Consider the following 23,547-nt stretch of genomic DNA (forward strand, 5'->3'; position numbering starts at 1 on the left):
GAAAAGAGCTCAAGCTAAAACAATTATACTACAGAATACAATGGAAATCTAATGCTGACACTGTCATCCACCCTCGTCTGGCACTGTTGACTTCATACATTAAATTAGCATGCATGACAGAAACACCAGCTATACAACATGAAAAGCCAGAAATCCTTCATGAATGCAGGTGAGATCACTGTATAACTGTTTTAGGTGGTTGCCAGGGTGTTGCTATGGCATACTAAGCACTTTATAGTGTTGCTATGTGTTTTTTAAGGTGTCCTGGGTGGTTGCTAAGGCATTCTGAGCATTTTATAGTGTTGCTACATGCTTTTTAAGATGTTCTGGGAGGTTGCCAGGGCGTTACTATGCATGTGCTAAAGTGTTCTAAGCAATTTAATGTGTTGCGGTGTGGTTTTAAAGTGTTCTGGATGGTTAGGGTGTTGCTGTCAGTTGTCAATGGTCCAGCAGTTCAGCTTTAAAGAGTTGCTGCGCAGTTTTAACAACATTCTGGGAGGTTGCCAGGGCATTGCTATGCACTTGCTGAGTGTCCAAAGCATTTTAGAGTGTTGCTATAAGGTTTCTAAGGTGTTCTGGGTGTTTGCCAGTAAATTGTTATGCAGTTGCAAAAGCTTTCTAAGCATTTTAAAGTGTTGTTACGCAGTTTTAAATATATTATGGGTGGTTACCAAGGCATTGCTATGCAGCTTATAATGCACTGTAATCATTTTTAAGAGTTGATGTGAGGTTTCAAAGGCATTCTGGGTGGTTGCTAGGTAGTTTCTTGCTGTCTAGTCATGGTGAACACTAGTTATACGGATGGTTGAGTCAAACAGCTCTATCATTCTATCATATGATATATTGGTTTACTTAATATAAACAGATGTAGTGTCTGAGTGTCTTTAGAGAGTGTGTGTGTGTGGGTGATGGGATGGGAACCGCATGCTCGTCTGACCCTTCCCAGCATCCCGAGCTCCTGCTAACACTCTCAAATGTGTCATATTGTCACACAACAGATACATCTCAGAATTCCCACCAGACGTCACACGGCTTCCGCAAGGACCGTCGTTCCTGCACCCATATAAACTACCCCCAAGCTGCTCGTCTCTGCTGGGATTATCTTTGTACGGAAGATTGTTTTCCTTAAACATCTGGCAGCGCCGCACTGATGAAGTGGGAGCCAGTTTGAGAGGGGGGGGTTTAGTCACCAAAACTGCTGTCTGTTCTTCTGCACGGACTCCTGGGAAATATACACAGCCTTGAAAGAAAAGTGGGAAAAAGAAAAACAAAGGCACTGAGAAAAGAAACAATTTTAGATGTTGTTCTTTGCATTCAGCTGCAGGGCCTCCTGCTTCCTGTGTGTGTTCGGGAACATGTGTATAGATTCAGCGTGGGTGTGTGAGAGACACGCAGACCACCAAAACCAGGAATAAAACCATCTGAAAATCCCCCTCGGACGCCAGAGCTCCTGAAATGTTGCGAAACACAGAGTGCGTCCACTGCTGTCCTCTCCGTGTGGTGATGAGACAACACATTCACAGTACAAAAGAGCCACATTAAGGGAACTAGACTCAGGAACTAGACTATGCACTTTAAAAAATAAAAAATAAAATAACTAGAGCCATTCCTTGAGGATTTGAATTTTTATCATCAATGGATTTTTTTCTTTGTCTGCTTGTTTCTTTTCAGTGAATGCATATACAGTACATGCTTTTCTTTTCTGTAAAGCACATTGTTAACACCAGGTAAAAAGCTGCTATATAAATAAAGCCTTGCTTGCTTACTTATGTGTTCTAGATGGTTGCCAGGGTGTTGCTATGCAGTTGCCAAAGTGTTCTGAGTGGTTGTTTGACATTTCTAGGTGGTTGCTAGAGCATTGCTTGGGAATTCCTATGCTATTTTGGGTTGATAGCATGATGCTGAGCAGTTGCTAGGGTGTTTTGGTATAAACATCTCAGACAGTGTTGACTCAGAGCTCCATTAAAAGGGTGTTGATCCAAAAAGGACAATTCTGTCATAATTTATTCACCCTCATGTCACTGTAAATCTGCGGAACTCAAAATAAATATTTTGAAGACTGCTAGGGGCATTCACTTTCATTGCATGCACACAAAAAAAACAAAAAATAAAAAATGAGTAAATAATGACAGAATGTTCATTTTTGGGGACCAATCTCTTTAAGTCTCCTGAACAATGAAAGAGCAACATTTGAGCAATAACATCTTTAGAGGTGTAAAAGTATTTCAGTAATAGAACTTCACTACTATAAACACATACTTTATTTAAATAACCATAGCATGAATCAAAATAAGAAAAATCTCTGTTTCTTCTTTTCAAAATCAACTTTTAAGTACAAATGTACAATTGAATGAACATTGAATGATGGAAACTTTTTTATTTTTGCTATTTTTTTAAGCAAGATACTTAAGACTTTTAATTGAGTAAAATGTTTGACAAAGTATCTGTGTATCTAGGCTTTATCTGTTCTCCGAGTGAAATGGCTTCTTGAACAAGAAAATATGAAGGGTGGAACTTGATTTTGTCCATGGGGAATTGATTGGATTGGTTGTGGTTTGCTATTGGTGGATCTCATGTGAGTGACAGGTTGTCCCGCCCTCGTGCTAGTAAACACATCATCAGAGAAGAGAAGAGAGGTCGCAGCAAGTTTTTTTGATTAAAGAGGGCACATGAAAATAATGAGGTGGACGTATAATCATTTATAATAAATACGGCAATATTCCATAAAAAAAATTAAAAAAATTCAATTTTGATTTCAGTGTGACTTTAACTTCTTTATTCACCTCTGATTATCCTCCTCAGCACAAACACATTTAAGACAGAGTCAGCAGATTTGATGACCAGCACATACATTAAGTGTATGGAGCTCTAATATTATTATAGAGGATACCGTACTTCCCTCACTTTATGAACACTGGAGAGAGGACTGACCCCAAACCATTCATCACATCTAATCTCACCGTACAAAAGGTTCACAGGCTCTTATCGCTAGTTATGAAAAAAGCAGCATGGTCTCGGGCCAAACACAGAGATGGTTATCTGTCTGGAGGACGGCCAGCTCCTACACGTGTGCACACACATATGTAACTCTCATCCCGTCTTCCTGTTCTCGATTAGCATTTATTAAAGGTGGGCGCTGCTTTAGGATCAGCCCTCCCAGAGCTAAACTTTTGGCACAGGCTGTGGGAAAACTGATCCAGTGTGTCCCTGTTAAAATAAACGTTTCTCTTTTTCTATCCCTGCTTTCCCCTGGGATGAGACGGTGATGTCGATCCCCAAACCCCCATCAACTCCATCAGGGAACAACACAACACTTCTAGAGGGGAGTTGGCAGATATTTCATAACTTTACAATGGAAAACAAAGACAAAAACCACCAATTTGCAATCTTAGTTGAATCTTGTTAAGATCTGTAATAAGAAGCAAAGACTTTTTACTACACTGTAAAACCCAACAAGTCAGGATAATTCATTTCAGTCGTGGAAACCGATTGCCTCAATCCCTTTAAAAGTTGAAAACATTTGTGTGATTTCCAACAGGAGATGCAGAAACAAAGAAGAAAATAAAAACAAAGCATTCCAAGCACAGTTTCACACTGTCCAGAAAAACATCCACTCCCATTTCAAGCTGTTTTATTAAACAGACTGTTTCGGCTCTAATGTCTGATTGGATAAATCACATTTAAATTCATTGTAAATTAACAAATACACACACTAGTAACCTTATATATATTTTAGAATCAAACAATGATATTGAACACTTTCATCTATAAACAGTTTACAGTTAAACTAATTACAATAATTGTCAGAAAACTTTTTATTATTATTATTATTATTATTATTATGGTAACACTTACATTCTCTTTGCTAACATTAGACAACTGAATAAGTTAACATGAACTAACACTTCAAATTATTCTAAAGCATTTATTAATACATTTTAAAATGAACTATTATTAAAATCAAAAGTAGGTGTTAATATTATTTAACGGACCTAAAATGAACCAACAATAAACCGTTGGCTAGTGTATTAACTAACATTAACTAATGGGACTTTATTGTAAAGTGTTACAAAAATATTTACTGAATATTGGTGTCGCGCCATTTTATAAAAGAAATAAACGACTCATGGCTGAATTACAGGTTTGGCCAAATCTAAATCTCTGTTTTAAAGTTGCCCTGATGTTTTAAAGGGGACCTATTATGCCCTTTTTTAAAGTCTTGATTTTGTTTTTGGGCTCTTTTAGAATAGGTTTTCATGTTTGAATGTTCAAAAAGAAAAACATAGTATTTTTCACATATTTTACATTGTTGCAGCACTTCTCTACCCAGTCTGTCTGTAACGCTCGGTTTAGTTCCTGTCTCTATGAAGCCCCTCCTTCCGAAAAGTGCAATGTGCTCTGATTGGCCGGCTGGACCAGTGTGTTCTGATTGGTCAACCGCTTCAAGCATGTTTGTGAAATGTCCCGCCTCTTACCATAACTGTAAGTTTCAACACACTACTAACTAACTCAATCAGGCCCCTCCCCCTTTATTCTGCGTATGCTTTGGGCGGGAATTATTTAAAGGAGAACTCTGTAACTCTAGCGAACTCTAGTCACTTCTTCGCTGATTTTCCCTTTTGTTGTCGCATGTTTTCCCCACGAGCTCCCCCTACAGCTGTGGGGGGGCGTATATTTCACAACACAGTCGTAAAAAACTCACTTGCGGCGGCCTCCTCCCCCTCTCTACCTCTGCTCATGTGCGTTTGTTTTGATCGGAGCAAGCCAACTGTATCGTGTGGAGCTATGTCTACCGAGGTGGGTAATCTGGTAATACATCATACATGCGTGTGTGTTCATGTCGAATTGCCGTAAAGCAATTTGTGTTTCGCGCTCGTTCTCGTTCTCGTTCTCGCTTCTCACGAGACTTCCAATTTCACTTTGCCGGGACGGCAGTGCGCAAGTTGCAAGGTTGGTTTTCCGCCTGGGAACGCTGGGGGGAGCGGGGAAAGTCACCAATATCACCAGAACAGGTTGTTTAACCATCCAACTGATTTCTAGACAGTTTTATTAAGTTAAAAAAGTTACCAAGTTCTCCTTTAAATGAGGAATATTGTGACGTGTTCGTTCCAGGAAGAAAACTGAAGACTACAATCGAGGCGTTTCAGGGAAATCAGAAACTGCTTACTAATATACAGAATAACTCCCTTTGGATTGACTTTGTGCTTTGTAACTTTGAAGACGTTTTTTCATCCTCAAACAGCAATATTACACATTAAAAAAAGTTGAAAATGTAAAAAAAAGCATAATAGGAGCCCATCAAGGAAAAAAAATCATAACCACACACACTAAATGAAATGAATAAAAAAAAAAACTCCCACTAAATGACTTGCGCAACAACAGCAGGAAATGGTTCAGCACAAACTCAAAACACTGAAAAACAGAAACATAGAAAAAGACCAGAGTTGGGGATTGTTGTAATATCTGAGATGAGTGGGCGAACTCTAACATTTTATTTCTACGGCATGTACTACTTTTCTACTACTGCCTGTTTCCCTTTTTCTACACACCATCTTGAAGCCCTTTCACTTTGTTCCTCCAACACTGCCCATCTCTGTCATGGTTATCCTTGGTTAGTTTGGTTTCCCACTACCTAAAACCACAAGAGACCAGCAAGATATTTTCCAATCACCCTCTTACTCAAATTCGGTCAACACTAAGTAGACCTAAAGTCTACTACTCATGTAAGCTGATCTCATCTTCTACATACTCTCTTTAACAAGGTTCAGTGGGGTTCTGTAAAGAACTCAATTGTATGTCCAAAAAAGTTCTATATAAGGAGAAATGTCTTAAAGGGGGCATGAACTGGATTATTTTATTCTTTTATAATGTTTCCTGGGGTGCCCTTATAATGTTATGATGATTTTTACATTAAAAAAAAAGTCATAATTTAGAAATAAAAGGCATTTTTCCAAGCCTGATTTTAGCCTTTGATTTGAACGCTCTGGTTGAAAGGCAAAAAAAGCAAAAAAAGCAAATAGAACTCATTATAATCAGTGACGCTGTCTACACCGGATACAGATGACTATACAGATGTGTTTTCAGTTTACTGATGTACTTACTCCACGTACTTGAGTCTGTCCACAACAGGACAAATGGAAGAGTGAAAGAGCGTTCGCTTTACACGTCCAGTTTAAACGGCTCATTAGTGTCTCTGAACAGACTTCAGAAGGATACTAGTGTCGGAAACAAGTGGATGGTTTATTCAAAGGCGTCCCGGATCGCGTCAGAGGAGCATATGTTTGTTCGGAGCATTTAGTTTTGTCAGTGAAGCACAGTGTAATGGAGAGTTAGCAAAGCAACTTTTATTGAAAGATGAAGCAGCCAATTATTGGACAGCAGCTGCATCACAAACTGTAAGTAAATGCTTTGTCTGTAAATGACGGTTTTATATGGATAATGTTTTCAAAACACTTACCGTACTCACATGCAATAGCGAGTGGGCGTTGATACGGTTTCCTATGCAATGACAGTAGCTTATCATAACAAACAGTGGCCGTTTACTGACAAGCATTAAAGACAAGCCCCTTAAAAACACATCATTTCAGACAGTCAGAATGAAGGTTGAAAATAATCGTTTTTCTGCATATCTATTTGTTTTTTGTGTGTGTGCAAAACACTTTATTACCATTATTAGTGAACCTCAAGGAACATATAAAAAAACATAAAAAATAAAAAAAAACATAAGTGAATAAATGAATATAGAAATAAAGAAAAGTAAATACTATGAATACTAAGACTAATGGTGGGTTAATGTTAGAATTACCGGTATTATGAGTTTCTGACTAGTCAAAATCATTCAGATCTTTGTCAAACTCATACACAGAAGTTTAAAATAAAGTATGCTTTACAAGAAAAAAACGAATTCAGTTTTTCTACAGCAAAATTTCATGATTAATTCAGTCTGTTATTTGTTGTTTCTTTGTAATTATTTGTCAAATTTACTAGCAATTTCTGAGTTAAAATTTTATAGACTATACACCAATTATTATTTTTTAAGCGAGGGAAAATTAATTTTGATAAAGCGTCTCCCCTTTGATCATTGTTGCGTCATATAAAAACAAAAAAATCAATAGCCATGTAATTATGATACGTTTTGTTCTTCAACATTTAACAAGAGAATACAATGGTGAATTAGTGTCAAAATTAACCATTTTGATAAAATTAACAATAAAGCAGTGCATAGATTATTTTTGGTAAACAGTTTCTATGTCTAAACAAAATCTCTGAAATGTCACCTCATAATTAATGTAATTGTAAGATACTCTGAATTCAGTCAGGTTTGTTTTCATGTCGTATTAATGTACACTGTAAAAAGATATTTTTCAAAGCTTGCAAAGATTACTGGAATATGTTTTAGAAGAAAATTCTATAAATACTTGTAATGTAATGCGTTAGTGATAATTTACTAGCAATTTCTGAGTGAAAATTGTTTCTACACCCATGTTTTTGGGGCGTATCGGCTGACAGCGTGTCTGGGGTTTCAGGCTGCTGGTTTGTAAAAGCATCTGTGAGGAGTGCAGAAATAAGTGTGGTGAGGAGGAGCAGCGAGTGTGTTTCATGTGGGAGGCAGCATCACTCACATTAACTGTTCTCTCCTCTCAACTCATTAAGGATGAATTGTTATGGAAAAAAAGCATTTAGAAACATCCCACATTAAACAGGCGAATCCACAAGTTAAAGTTCGCCTCCTTTTTCTCCCGGTTTCTCGTAATTCTCCAAAGCACTGCACAATTTTGACTTTATGGTCATGTTTATAACTTTTCGGGCAGACTTCGAGTGACTCGGAGCCAGAGAGATGTCACCAGAGAATGCCAGAAAGTTCCACTCCGGATGCCGAGGAACTGGGAAAAGCTGCAGCCTGAAGCTATTGGCCACATCTGGAGTTTCAGACCCTTTCCCAAACACAGATGCTGAAGCCATTAAGGGCGCGATGAAGCACTGCGACACAACGTCTAACATCGTCCACACAACGTCAGTAGCTCAATGTGTTTTTGACTGACAGGAGAGTATTTGCTGTATTCTTTTAATGTAAATGTAATAAAAATTGCTATGCATGTTTTGCATGATATTCATTTTTAAATGAATTCCCTCAAGCAATTGGTCTATAGACGTGGCTCGCATCTCTCTTTCAGTGCACATCTGTGGGATTTTTTTTCACCTGGTTTATGGTCCAACAGGTGAAAAGTTTTTTTTTACAAAACACCAACCGTAAGTTAACTATGACCAACAAGTGATGCGTGCCTAAGTAAACACTACTAAACAATGACTCAAAAAGCCAAAGATGGAATGAATCTGAAAGATAATACAGTCACAGTCAAAAATATAAACTCATCAAACCAAACCCCAACCCGTCGAACACCCCCACATCAGAAACACTCATAGCGAGACAGCTTTAAATGATTACAGCTCAAACTCGGACTCACGGTTCAACCAGCCTGCTATCAGAGCAACAGAGAAGGAAAGGAAATGAAGGATGAGGAAGTGGCTTTAGCATTCCTGTGGTGATGGAGGGATGATGAGCGTAAGACCAGAAACACACTCGACACAAGTACACATGCCTGGTCAGCACTCTGCAAGTGTGCAATCTCAAAGTGATACTTAGGGCCATTTTTAACAGCTTGATCCAGCGCAAACCCTCAAACTACTGTCAGGATTTTATCAAAACCACGCAGTGAAAAATTGGAGCTGAAAAGGCGTGGACACAGTTATTTTTGCGGCTGATCTTATTGCATATTTTGTTGGAGTTTCCCTTTCAGATGCAAAATTTATGGGAGGAGAGTATTTAAAATAATCATGCACGGGGATTCACTAAGGTTTGGGCTCGTCAATTTACTGGTATTTACACCATTATTTACCACCCCAAAAAAAGCATGTCTTAAACCAGACACTAATTTGCTGTTCTTATGGTAGATTGTGGTCATTATGTAAATTATCAGATGCGTCGGTGCTCTTTAATTTGCCAGTCGTCAGTAGATCACGAGCAGAACTTTCCACTCCCATTGGCACTTTTAAGGAATTTTTTGGGTGTTAATTTGCCCTGTTCAGTAAATCTGACCCTTAATGTGCCTTAATAGCTATGTTTCCATCCACATATTTATTTTTTACTTATAAAAAAAAAAAAAAACCTCGAGGGAAATGCCAAGATGTACATAAAATCTTAAAATGTGCATTAAAAAAAATTATGGTATGAGGTGGATAATTTCTTTTTTTTTTTGGGATAAGAAAATTTTTACTTAAACTATGATGGAAACACATTTAAAGGGGTGGTTGATTATGATTTAACTTTTTTAACTTTAGTTAGTGTGTAATGTTGCTGTTTGAGCATAAACAACATCTGCAAAGTTACAATGCTCAAAGTTCAAAGCAAAGTGAGATATTTACTTTTAAAGAAATCGCTTTTTAAGGACTACAACAAACGGCTGGTAGGGACTACACAACATTCCTCCCGGGTTAGAGACATCACTAACCCTAAAATTTACATAAACCCCGCCCCCTGAGCACGATTTATAGATTATCAAGACAGAATCAATGACTAGAAGATAACTACACATAAGCTATTCATCAACTAACCATTCAGAAATGTCCTGTTGCTTCTACATGTTGTCACTTCTTCTTGAGTTTCTCCATCATTGTCTGAATCCGGTTTGAACATAAAAAGGCTAAACGTTTTTTAAATGTTCAGTGCATGTCTGTGTGAGTGCAAGCTGTTGAAGCTCCGCCCTCTGTGCTGGGAGCAGCAGCTCATTTGCATTTAAAGGAACAGACACAAAACGGTGCGTTTTTGCTCACCCTCAAAAAGTGACAATTTGAACATGCTATATAAACATATCTGTGGGTATTTTGAGTTAAAACTTCACATACACACTCTGGGGACATCAAATACTTATTTTACATATTGTGAAAATGGCATTATACCACCCCTTTAAATCGAAAACTCAAATGACTGCCTCAACAGGTGATGTGATTGATAACTGGACAAACCAGCGGACCGATCTCATCGCACTCCATCTCAAATATTGGCACAATTAATTTGCATATCTGGATATAAATATAGCTATTACATTATTGTCACAATAGAAAACGTTGGAACTCAAGGGGGTGATAATGTTTCCAGTGGATTTAAACTGAATGTGTTATTATTCAGGAGGATAGATATAAACACATCAACGGTTTAACTAACTTTGCCATGACTGTAGTAGTTTGTAAACTGACTGTAGAAGATTACACACATCTATAATGCTCCTTGTGGCAACACTGAGAATGCAACTTGGTCAGACACATTTATTAATGTTGCAATGCATGAAATCAAACTTGTGTAGCTACAAGCATTTGCATTGAAATATGCAATTTATGCAATATGAAATATGCGGAAACACAACAAACTGTCATGCATACAAACACTCACATGCCAATCCAAACACACACACAAACACACACATACAGTGTTCTTGTTTTTCTTAAAGAGAGCTATCTAAAGGAAGTCTGTTCATATTTTCTTTGGTCTGCTAAGCCAGTTTTCCTAGTCGAACCCAACACTGTCTCCCTGTGTCTCTGTTTGACTTGGACTGAGTGCAGAGAGACAGACAGAAATGCAGCTCATTTAGACTGATGAAGATAGCATCATCTGTCTTTCTTTCTGCATTCTTAATAGTAATAGTCGTTGGTTATCATTGTTATTTCTGCGTGCCGTAATCTTAGTGGTCATTAACCGCAGGATACAGCAGATTAAACAGACACTTGAGTGAACGAGTGAAGGAACTTCACCCTGATGAAAGAAGAAAAACTTCTGTTTGAGTGCTGAAGGAGACTAAAATCTGAATTATACCGATGTTTCTTTGCCATCTGCCACGGTAATATCTTAATATCATTTTTTTACGAGCATTTACCATGGTAATTCTATAGTTTTTAGGACTTGGTACCATACTAATATCTTGATTTTTGGACAATTTGCAAGGAAATAAAATGGAAAACCATGAAATAGTTTTTAAAGATATGATGCCATGCATGGTAATACCATGATGATATTGGTAATTTGGAGATTGATATACTTATAAGAGAACTGGATGGATGGATGGAAGGAAGGATGGATGTTTTTAAATAAACTTTTTTAATTAGAACTTCATTGTCAATGTGCAGAATACTAGTACAGAGTCAATGAATGAATGACTGAATGAAAGAATGAATAAATGACCGAATGAATGATTGAATGAATGACCTAATAATTGAACGAATGACAGAATGAATGAATGACCCAATAAATGAATGAAAGCCCGAACGAATGACCCAATGAATGATTGACCGAATGAATGAATGAATGAACGAATGAGTAAATGACCGAATGAATGAATGACCTAATAATTGAACGAATGACAGAATGAATGACCCAATAAATTAATGACCTAATGAATGAACGAATGAATTACCTAATTAAAGAATGAATGACCTAATGAATGAACGAATGAATTACCTAATTAAAGAATGAATGACCCAATGAATGAATTAATTAATGACCGAACAAATGGCCTAATGAATGAATGACCCAATAAATGAATGAATGAATGCCCGAACGAATGACCGAATGAATGAAAGGCCGAATGAATGAATGAATGAATAAATGAATGACTGAATGAATTAATGACTAATAGTTTTTTTAGATCATTCAACTTGTCATTGTGCAAAGCCAATTAAATGAAGTGCAAAAATTCTGAATGAAAATAATAACATTGAAATGAATGTATGAATGAATTAATGAATTTTTAAACATTTAAAAGCCTATCAAGGGACAAATGTCGCAAATTAGCTATTAGCTAGAGGCATATACATGGTTTATCTGCTGTAAAGTTTATCATTAATGGTATTCTGTGTTGTGCCGTTGAAGGAACCGAGCACTCACAGATGCACTTCCTGAAGTGTTTTGTATGTTCCGTGACTCAAGCGCAGCAGATCATGTCGGCACACGGGGGTCTTTGCGGTTCTGCCTGACCCTGTTCATGAGCTCCACTCATCCGCTGCTAATGGGGAGCACATTTTTCATGGGACTGGTATGCGGCCCAGATGAGGGGGGGGGGTCAGGAAACAGCTGGTGACGCAACAATCATAGAGCGATCCTTCCGTCCCAACGTCAACAACTCGATCCTATCACAGATATCGCATACACTCATGTCTTACTCACATGCGTGACTAATAACAGCACATTCTAGAAGAACTGGACAGAAACTCATCATGATACAATGAGTTGAATGAGAACCGAATGAGAACCGCATGAGTAATGGGACTTTCTAGGACACCGTGCCATGAAGGTTCTGCACCAGCGCATTAGCATACGAGAGCTTTGGAAACTGAGATCAGCTGTTGAACATCTGTGTGCCTTACAGCCCAGACTGAGCGAAATATATACAAAGTCCTACACTTAAGATAACCGTCAGTGCCAATGAACTACAACTGGCTCTGACTTTTACAAATGTTTGGGTTGCAGTGAAAAATAAATGATTTTTGTAAACACTGCATATTTCAATGCCATTTTTACAATTCTGCCTATCTCTCTAGATGGCATTACAGCTATAAATATCCTGGATGATTAAATGTACAGTATGCAGAGAGTAAATGATGTAATATAATATAATAATATAAACTTTTGTGTATATATATATATATATATATATTGGGGACAAAGGCTCATCATGATGATCTAAACAATGTGAGATTTTCTTTATGTTTTTATCTAAATGTTTGTAAGCAGCATATGATAAAAGTCATGAATATAAACACCACCTAGATTCTGGTATGCAGCCGGCCTTTAAATGCTGTTATACGACACACAAACACTGCTGAGAAAAGACAGCAGAAGCGTTCAAATAAACCATCAGTACCGCACTTCAAACACACAGAGGACAACACTACATTACAACACCTCACAAACGAAAATAAACATCTGTGAAGTCTCACCGATGTTGACGACCGTGTGTAAGTGCGTTCAAACACAGGCTGTAAAACACAGATTTGTTTGCTCTCGCTGAACTCAGCACATTCTCGTTCAAATGCACAGTGTTTAACACACAAACAAACGGCAGAATTGAGCTTTTCCCAAATAAAAGCAGAAAAAGTCTCAGGGAGAATCTCTCAGATGAGATAAATCTCACAAGCCCTCTATCATCGCCCACATCTGGATGAACACGATAAACTTCTCCGTGACAGAACGAGCATTAACCTTCAATAACGTGAGAGGGTTACGAATGTCCTCAAAACAAAGTTCAGTCTATAATCGTCAACCATCTACAGTAACTTCTGGAAAATATCACAATTCTGCTGACCAGCTTCTTTTACAGCTTCGCTTCTCCCTGTCGTTCACTAACACTACACAAATACATCAAATCAGTGTTTTTTCCAAATCCTCATGGAGGAAAACCCGACAGTTAAATCCACTCCCATCTCTCACCTTTAGCAGCGCAGACGCCTGGACGTCAGATCAAAAGCATGTCTAGGAAAAGCCTGTGTTCCTGCTAACTTCTCGCTGTATGCCTCTGCTCGTCTCTCTCTCTCTCGACGTGTGGCGTTTTGTAGTGGTCTCTCGTACAGCTGCGTGAGGGAGGGATGGAGCTAAAGCTTCGGTCTCCAGGGTCCCAGACGGAGAGGAGGTTGGGCAGCAGATCTGTTTATTTAGTCAAATGACCACAGCAGGGTTCACTCACTCGCTAGTAAAACCAACATCCCTACAAAGGTAACACAGACTAAAGCCTAATGCAGTTAATAACAGAAAAGTCACAGATGAGATCTCTTTAATGTCTTGAGTATTCCTGCAAAGAGAGAGTTTTGCTGAAGTCTCAAGTTTCTTCTGAGAAAGACCCCAATAATCTCACATGTGTCTCCTTTTAGAGTTTTTAGAAGAATCTCAACAATGTCTCAAACTGTGCCCAGATTTCAATCTGCATTGAATGATCTGAGCATTTTATTGCTTTCTGGACGATGAGTAGTGGTTTATTCGGGTCTGTTTTAAGAGAAACATCTTTATTTTTTACTTTATTTACTTAAGTGAGTAACTGAGAACACTATTACACTCCTGTTCAAAAGTTTGGGGTCTGATAGATTTTTTTTATGTTTTTAAAAGCAGCCTATGCTCACCAAGGCTCCATTTATTTGATCAAAAATACAGTAAAAACTGAAATATTATTGCAATTCAAAGTAAATGTTTTCTATCTGAATATATTTTAAAATATAATTTATTTCTGCAATGCAAAGCTGAATTTTCAGCATCATTACTCTGGTCGTCAGTATCACATGATCCTTCAGAAATCATTCTAATATGATGATTTGCTGCTTAAGAAACGATTCTGATTATTATCAATGTTGAAAACAGTTCATATTTTTGCAGAAACTGTGATGCATTTTATTTTTCATGATTCTTTTTGAGGAATTGAACGGACATTTAAATATATATAATATAATTTATATATAAATATATACAGTATATACATGCAAATATTTCTTAAATAAATACATGCATGTGTGTGTATTTGTATATACCAAATAATTATACACAGTACACACACACATATATTATGTAAACACAAACTTTTATTTTGGATGCGATTAATCTTTTCACAGCCCTAAATCTTTTGAAACATTAGAAATTTCTCTACTGTCATTTTTGATCAATTTCATGAGTACTTGCTGAATAAAAGTATCATTTTCTTTAAAAACTTTGAACAGTAGTTCATGAGCTATGAAAGAGCAACCTGTGAGCAATGACATTTCCCTGAAAACAAAGACAGCGTACCGTGTGGAGAAGGTGTCTTTCTTCCAGAGGTTTAGTAGACCTGAGGAAACACAACAACACGAGCCCAGCCAGAACTCCTCAGCAACAGTCGCCCGTTTCTGTTTCGCTGAAAACACGAGCCGCAGGGAAATGAGATGGATTTTGGCAACTCTCACAATGAACTGCCCTGCTGAAGAGAAGAAAAGGAGAAGAAACAAAAAGAGGAGAGAAAGTTCTTTTCAGTGCAGAAAAGCACTCTGTGCAGACGGCACTCAAGCCAAAATAAAAAAAAATGGAAAATGCAATGGAATAAAGTGCGGTTGGTGGAGGGAAGGTGTGTCAATAGCAGCATACGGTGCTGAGAGCTCACACATACACATATACAAAGTATGAGGGTCTGTTTTCAATCTTGGCTTTTTCTGCTCTCTCTCTCTCTCTGCCGGGCAGCAAGCAGTGTAGCTTGCAAATTCATAACAACATCCAACAGCTGAGTAAGACCTTTTCACTTTATTACACACAGAGAGAGAGAGAGAGAGAGAGAGAGAGAGAGAGAGAGAGAGAGAGAGAGAGAGAGAGAGAGAGAGAGAGAGAGAGAGAGAGAGAGAGAGAGAGAGAGAGAGAGAGAGAGAGAGAGAGAGAGATGTTGGTATTCGCCCTGTAATTGCGTGAGTGAACACAAAATGTCCTGATCAACTGAGACTCATTAGAGGCCTTGAACAGACACACAGGAGCTACAACAACAAGCTACACACAAAAGTGCAGGAATAAAAGGTTCTGTGCCAAAGAATTACAATGCTGGCTTGTCACAGACATTTTGTTTTTGTACATTCTTGGGCTTAGTTTTTTTCTTTTTTTTTTCTTCAGCTTAAGATGTTGAAATGCAAAATATGATTGCTCTATCACATTCGTATTAAAGGGGTAGTTCATCCAAAAAGAAATATATTTTTGAAGAATATGGGTAACCAAACAGTTGATGGACCCCATTGACTTTCATATTCATTATTTTATTTTATTTTATTTTTTAAACAAAAAACTTTGCAATTAAGTCAATGGGGCTCATAAACTCTTTGGTTACAGACATTTTTCAAAATATTTTCTTTTGTGTTTAGCAGAAGAAAGAAATTCATAGGTTTGGAAAAACTTAAAGGAGTGGTATAATGCCCTTTTCACAAGATGTATATATAGCATGTTAAAATTGTCACTTTTTGAGGGTGAGCAAAAACACACCGTTTTTGTGTGTGTCCCTTTAAATGCAAATAAGCTGCTGCTCCCAGCACAGGGGGCGGATCTTAAAGAGCTCATGTCCTTTTACCTCACACAGACATGCACTGGAAATGTTAATGTTCAAACTAGAGTCAGACAATTATGCAGATTAACACTAGGCGATTTCCTATGCAGATATTGACTTGGGACTATATTAGGGGGAAGCACAGGTGAAGCACTGCTACTTGGGCGCAGAGATATCACGCCCAAGTAGCAGTGCTTCGCCTGTGCTTCCCCCTAATATAGTCCTTAATATATAAGTCAATATCTGCCTAGGAAATCGCCTAGTGTTAATCTGCATCACTATTTGTACTTGTTGTGAATACGCAGGCCACAAGAAGTAATTAGGTGGGTTTTTTAATTTTTTTATATCACTTTTACTCAGGACATGCTAGCTGGCAAAAAAGGATTCCATTCATTGTGCTAAGCTAAGCTAGCGCCGACCCTGTCAAACTAAAACAATGCATGCACTGAGACAAAAATGCATTTGCCCACCTATCTAAATGTAGGAAAGAAAGTGAATAAGCCCTATTTCAAAAAACGGTGGAGTGTTCCTTTAAGGGTGAGTAAACAGCTGTTTCCATCCAAAGTTGTGAATTTAACTTATGCGCAAAATGGGAATATTGCATAAAACATTTGCGAATAAAGCAGCATTACCATCCAGTGATTCGAAGAGAACAAAATCGTCACTTCCTGATAAACTGGCGCTAAATATAGAAGTAGGAGAAGCCACTGTACATAATCATTTTCATATATAATAAATTACTTGCGTCTCAGAGGGCGCAGACGAAACGCAATAAACGCATTTTGGAGGAAGATGCAGTGCAAAAAAAATATCGGTCTTCTAGTTAATCCAGTTTGTCGTCCCGTCGCGCAGTCACGTAATTTTTTGATGCCAACAAGGAATTTATTTGGTAAATATAGCTATGTTTCCATCACTCTTTTTTTATGCGCATTTTTCAGTATTGCATCAGACACGAGTGATGGAAACGCCAAATAAAAAATTAAAAATCCCTTAATTCGCAAAAAAGTTTTTACGCTCGCTTGAGGTGGTTTTTGACTTCAAAAAAGAGTTAATGCGAAATGGGAGAAGGAAACACATTTGGCGGATAAATTCGGACGTTTTAAACATTAAACCCACGTGACGTATCGGCTGTTTCCGCCGATTGTGTTTTATTTTACTGTAGGTTAACAATAGGCTTGTTCGACTTGAACCGGCGCTGCACAGACCGATCAGTGAATGACATCAAAGTACCGCGAGAGCAAATAGAAAGTAGACGGCTCCTAATGCTTTTGAATTGCTCTCGCGGTACTTTGATGTCATAAAGAAAATATTTGCTTCACGTTTGGATGGAAAACCAGCTAGTTTAAACACGTTTCTTATCGAATAAAAATAATAATTATCCGACACAAATAAGCGCATACGTTTTTTGTGTGCACATTTTTAGAATTTATGCGCATCTTGACGTTTCCATCCAGTAGTTTTTTATGCAATATCCCAAAATGCGCATAAAACTAAGTGGATGGAAACAGCTACTGATGACAGAATTTTTATTTTTGGGTGAACTAAGTTATCCCTTTAAGAACAGCAGTCATTTTGTTGTTACTGGGTTGCTATTGTAGACTAACTTACCTACTTAAAATAAGAAAAGAAAAAAAAATCCCAAATAACTTCATTACAATTTGTGTGACAAAGTTGACAAAAAAAAAAAAATAGATACATAATAATAAATAAATAAAATGATGAAACTCAATCAATCAACTCACCAGAGTCTGTGTGGCCTTGTTGAATCATAGTAACGTTAGGTGCATATTAACAGATATTGCCTGATTTAAAAAAAATATATATAATAATATCTGAAGTGTTCACCACAAGCACCGACCAAGCATCTGTAAAAGAGCCTGTTCACACCAAAGACGACAGCTTTAACGATAAACGTTACAAAAAATCGTTTTAAAATGGTTTACCACCACAACTATAACGATAACTACACGGAGAGACGGTGTCGTTGGAATCCACGACATTTTTCCAGCTGATGAACAATAAAAAAACATTGACAGCCTATCACAATCTTACTCGAGCTCGAGCATTTCAAGCGGCTGACAACATTACAGCAGCGCGCGCTTTAGATATCGTTCTTGGTATGAACGGTCCTTCAGTAAAAAAATATATAGGCCTACACATGTTTATATTTATATTACTCATGACACGCTAATAAGACGAGCTCTCGTGTGTATTGATGGGCAAGTTCTGACTGACTCACGAAGCCAATTTCCGTCCTTCGAAACCTTTACGATTTTTTAAATTCAAATCGAGGCTTTGGAGCACGATTCAAAGTCATGTGATCCGCGAGACACAGACATCAGTTGGCAGGAACAGCATTCAACTAAAACTGAATTTAAATGATTAATACATTTTTTTTAAATTACAATAAGCTGCACAATAAGCTAATTTAGTAACAAATAAATAAGCAAACCACACCACATGAATTATATTAAATAGGCATATGCATGCGATTTATAGCTTAATATAATCTAGCTTTGGTTTATTTCTAAAACAGTTCAGCTGAAACTTTCTTTAATACGCTTCTCTCATACAAACGCAAGGTCATTTTAATTTTACATGCAGCATTAATTCCAAAGAAACTGATTGAAAATGCAGATGCAAGATGTAGCCTAATTTGGTTCAGCAGCCGAGTCTGACATCAATAAACTGGAATAAAACTATAACAGTGAGTCATGTTTAAAAGAAAAGAAAAGAAAAAAAGAGTTTGGGACACTCATAAACACTGTTTTGTTTTAAGGAAGGAACAAACTGTCCAAATACACAAAGTTATTAAAATCTGTCTGTTAGCTTTATTTGCTGAATCAGAAAACAACAGTTTCAGAGAAACGTCAACACAGCGCTGAATCTGTGAAACGTATGGTTTAGTCCATCTGAAGGGCCTGCAAATATCATCTGCCCCTCTCAGTAAACATCCTCTAATTACAAACAATGTGAACGAGACGAGATAAGTTTGATTAAACTCTATGACCACACACGAGCCGAAGGCAGATGGATAGATACGTTACCAGTAGCTATCCTCATGTGTGTCTGACAGCATGTCCCACACACACAAACATGTGCAGGAAATATACACAAACATATGCAGCAACACACACACGTGCGCACACACACACACAAAACATACTGTCTGTCTTTATGATGTTCTGTGACCTACTGACTGAACATTTATTTGTCTTTTCCACTGTCCAACAAACATTGGTCTGATTGAGAGAGAGAGAGAGAGAGAGAGACATAATCTGTCAAAGGAGAGAGAAAATAGACTTTAAGGTGAAAATGTTGATGTCTAGTGTGAGCACACAGCACTAAAATGAGTGTCTGTTAGCAGTTTCATCCAAAACTCTCCTGCCTCAGTGATTCTGACATCCGTTGCACATAAACACTGACCCAGGATCAGCTCTCATGTGGCTCAGACTCACTTTGTTGGTTTGGTTGCGGCATGTAAGGCTGATCTCGGGTCAGATGCATCAGTAAACGCTCTCATTAGTCAGACTGAGTTGAGGACAGTTAACAAAAGCACCGGAGCATGTGGCTCTCTCTCTGCATTCTCTCACAGCTCGCTTTATCTGCAGCCCGTCTCATAAAGAGCCACTGAAGGAACTAATTGGTCAGGCCTCTGTCAGTAAATGGTGTGTGTGTGTGTGTGTGTGTGTGTGTGTCCTTTGCGAGGAGGAGGTGCTTCCTTTTAAAGTCTCTAAAGTTGGAATGTCACAGTAACACACTCAACTAAAAAAACAGCTCATTAACACACACACACACACACACACACACACACACACACACACACACACACACACACACACACACGCACGCACGCACGCAAGCACACGCACACGCACACGCACACGCACACGCACACACACACACTGTGCTGTCAAATCGATTAATCGCAATGAATTGATTCTAAAATAAAAGTTTGTGTTTATAATGTGTGATACACACACACGCACACACATTTTTTGGAATACATCACAAGCATTGCTGATGCCTTAAAATCATGTCTATAGACAACCACAAAAAAAAGCTGTATTTACCACATAGCAACACAACGAATACCTTAGCAACTGCAAAACGCCCTGGCAACAATCTATAACATCAAAGCACCACTCTATTCAAAGAACATTATTAAAATATGAATATTATTATAATATTCAACATGTTTTTATTGTTGTTTCTAATAAAACAATTTCAGAATATAGTATTGGACCAGTATTTTGTATATTGGCAGTGGACATTTTTCCACTATAAAAACAGACAGAAGACTTCCTCATGAGTGCTGATGTTCATGTGATCTGAACACACATTAATCCCTATTGAGATTAATAAACAGTAAAATATGAATTGGGTGTCTCGCAGAGGGAAATATCCTGTTATATGAAGGATAACCGCAGCGCCACACGTCCTGCTTAAAGAGCTGTGGTTTAGATGACACTAACAGACGTCGGAGAAATGCTGAGTGTGAAACTAAATCTCTATATCTGGCCCAGAAACAGCAAAGCTAACAATAAAACCTCACTCCTGCTTTTATAATCTTGTTTTTATCTATTTTAAGCAGAACATCTGGTGAACTTTGGGGAAAACTTTATTGTGGGTGGAATTGGTATTTTTTCAGTAAATACATCTCAAGAGCTGTTTATTTTTGTTTAGGAAATGAGACAGGAGTTCCTGTGGTAAGTTAATATATGATATTCTGTGCATTTGTTGCATAAATATTGCATACACTAAATTATGCATTTCAATACATAGGGAAAAAAAACATGCATAACATGGAGATTGATGCTATTTGACCTATAACAATAAATGCACACGTTTCTTCACCAAATGGCATGGTAAAAAGGTTTACATTTGCCAATAAGTCACTTTACATAAACATACACATTTACACACAGCATGCATGCAACTGAAAAATACCTATATTAAGTAGTATTATTATTAATTAGAAAGAAAAAAAAAACTGAAAAGTTTGTTTGTTTATTTGACACAAATGTTCCTCCATGAGTTTGATTCTTTGCATTTGGAGGTCAAGGTTTGGGTCGCTTCTGAGGATGCACGGCTGGACCGTCTCAAATATGACGGATGAACGTGGAACATGATGAAGTCAGAGCTCAGACTCTCATCTCAGACAGGAAATGGAGGAGGAGAGATGGTCAATCCCAAATGCTGCGATCAACTTTGTGTGTGAGTGTGTATACACTTGAGAATGCTTATTTTAAGTGGACAAAAGGGGAAAGAGAGGGAAACTGTGTGTGCATCTGAGAGAGAGAGAGAGAGAGAGAGAGAGAGAGAGAGAGAGAGAGAGAGAGAGAGAGAGAGAGAGAGAGAGAGAGAGAGAGAGAGAGAGAGAGAGAGAGAGAGAAATGACATGTATGGGAGAACATTTGACACAGTGCAGCTTAAAATTCATAGAAACATTTGTGTGAATGTGAAACAAATTGTTTCTTGTTTACATTTTGTTCTATTGTATTTCAGTCTAGACAAGTTTGTGCATATGTGTGTAACCCAGGGTAAATCTGGGGGTATTGCTGATTGAGAATATCTTAATAGGGTGTTTATCAACACTTATCTACACTTACCTGTATCTCCCTTTTACTTTTACTTACCTAGAGAATGAAATCCGTTAATGTAGGTCTGCTGACAGCATCCATCCGATCCGGTTACTAAAAGAATATTAAAGCTTATAAATAAAGCTTTCCTGTTATATCAATGTAAAGCTGCTTTGTAAGAATATTCTAGCCTATTGCAAAAAGCACTATAAAAATAAAGGTGACTTGACTTAACTTGATTTGACTTCAAACCATTTGCACTACAATGTAAAAGTTTAGGCTAGGTGTCCTTAAAGAGATAGTTCTACCAGAAAGACTCGGGAGAATTATTTCAATAAACCGTACATTTATTGACAGCTCAGCAAGCTGATAATCTACAAAGTCATTTGGCGTAGGCCCTGTCCGTAGTGCATAATCCGAGAGTATCGGATCTGCAATTCCTGCCTAAAGATGAAGGCAGGGGCGCAGCAGACCCCCCGGGAGGTATGGACAGGACCATCCTGGTGGTGGTGGGGAGGATGGGGGTAATCGTCGCTTCAGTATCTGCGAACTCAAACATGTGTAAGTACCGAGCTTTTATACATGAGCATGAGAATATGATTGGATAGAAGTGAAGGCAATAGGTGACGTAGTAATTGAGTCTTCCCGGCAGAACTTATGCTAAAGCTTTCATTTCTCCCAAAAATGAAAATTCTGTCATCATTTATTGTTGTTCCAAACTCTTGCTTCTTTTAAACACAAATGCATTCTGAAGAATGTAAGTAACCGGATAGTTGACGGTGGCCAATCTGGCCATTGACTTCCATAGTATTTTTTTTTTTTTTCCTACTATGGAAGTCAATGGCTACCGTCAACTGTCCAACATATCTTCTTTTGTGTTCAACAGAAGAAAGAAACTCATACGGGGTTGGAACAACTTGAGGGTGAGTAAATGATGACAGAATTTACATTTTTGGGTGAACTATCCCTTTAATGAATGTTAAAACTCACATAGTAATTCATGTCAAGTACATTTTAGACTGAGAAAAGTTCTTGCTCATCATCGGTTAGAGGAGGATCAGTGATTTGTCATGACTGAGAACTGAAGACAGTGTCTGACAGTGGTTTACTGCCCCCCTGAGGCCAAACATGAAAAAAATGAACAGGATTTAAAAATCGTCTTCCCACTTCCCAGCCTTCTAAGAATACAATAAAGATCTATGTGCAATTTATTTAATAATCTCTACGCTTTATATTTAGTGTGACAAGAAAAACAGAACCAAACAGAACTTTTTGGCCTTTTAGCATTGAAATTAGGCTATATTTAAAAATGTTTTAAATAAAAACATTATTTAATGTTTATATTAATATAATATATATTAATATAAACCCCCAAATAAAATAAATGTATATAATCAATGCAATATTTGTAAATTACGATTTAACCAATTGCAATATAATAACAAACAATACAATAATATAAAATTATAATTTATCATGATATAATATAGGCTATTGTAAAATAATAAGCTCGACGTGCTGAATGACAATAAAGGCAGTGTAAGTGTGAATGTAAAGTGGCATTACTCGCAGCATCAGTGTCTCCAGGCCTGAGAACATGTTCTCTCGGTTCTCACGTCTGTCAGAGGAAGCAGAATCCCGCCTGTTATCATCATTTCAATACAGAGGCCTTGATTTACAGTGTCGCTCGTTTGTCGCTTTTATTGCGGCTCTTTGATGTGCGCCGCGCGAGACCCTTTGAAATGCACGAGCGCTTTCTGATGTAGAGTCACGAGCGCCGCTCTGACTCCCCGAAAACCTGCCGTGAGATTCCAGCGCCACATCATCATCATCATCATCATCACGGCCTTCATCACCCCAAACATCATCATCATCATATCACT

General features: G+C 37.7%; 1 protein-coding gene and 1 long non-coding RNA gene across 2 annotated transcripts in view; both read right to left on the reverse strand.

Moving 5' to 3' along the window:
• pdgfrb (platelet-derived growth factor receptor, beta polypeptide) overlaps positions 1-15,169 on the reverse strand; it is a 42,191-nt gene extending 27,022 nt beyond the window's left edge. The window contains 2 exon segments of the mRNA XM_082176862.1: positions 13,478-13,690; positions 14,816-15,169. The gene's annotated coding sequence lies outside the window, so the exon portion shown is untranslated.
• A 5,516-nt stretch (positions 15,170-20,685) lies between these two features.
• On the reverse strand, positions 20,686-23,366 carry LOC309504209. The gene is made up of 2 exons (XR_014208019.1): positions 23,231-23,366; positions 20,686-21,778 (listed from the first exon to the last, which is right to left on the reverse strand). It is a non-coding gene; the product is annotated as an uncharacterized lncRNA (long non-coding RNA).
• Between the last annotated feature and the right edge of the window lie 181 nt (positions 23,367-23,547).

Source organism: Leuciscus leuciscus, assembly GCF_965113295.1.
Source record: "Leuciscus leuciscus genome assembly, chromosome: 8".
Taxonomy (NCBI): Eukaryota; Metazoa; Chordata; class Actinopteri; order Cypriniformes; family Leuciscidae; genus Leuciscus; species Leuciscus leuciscus.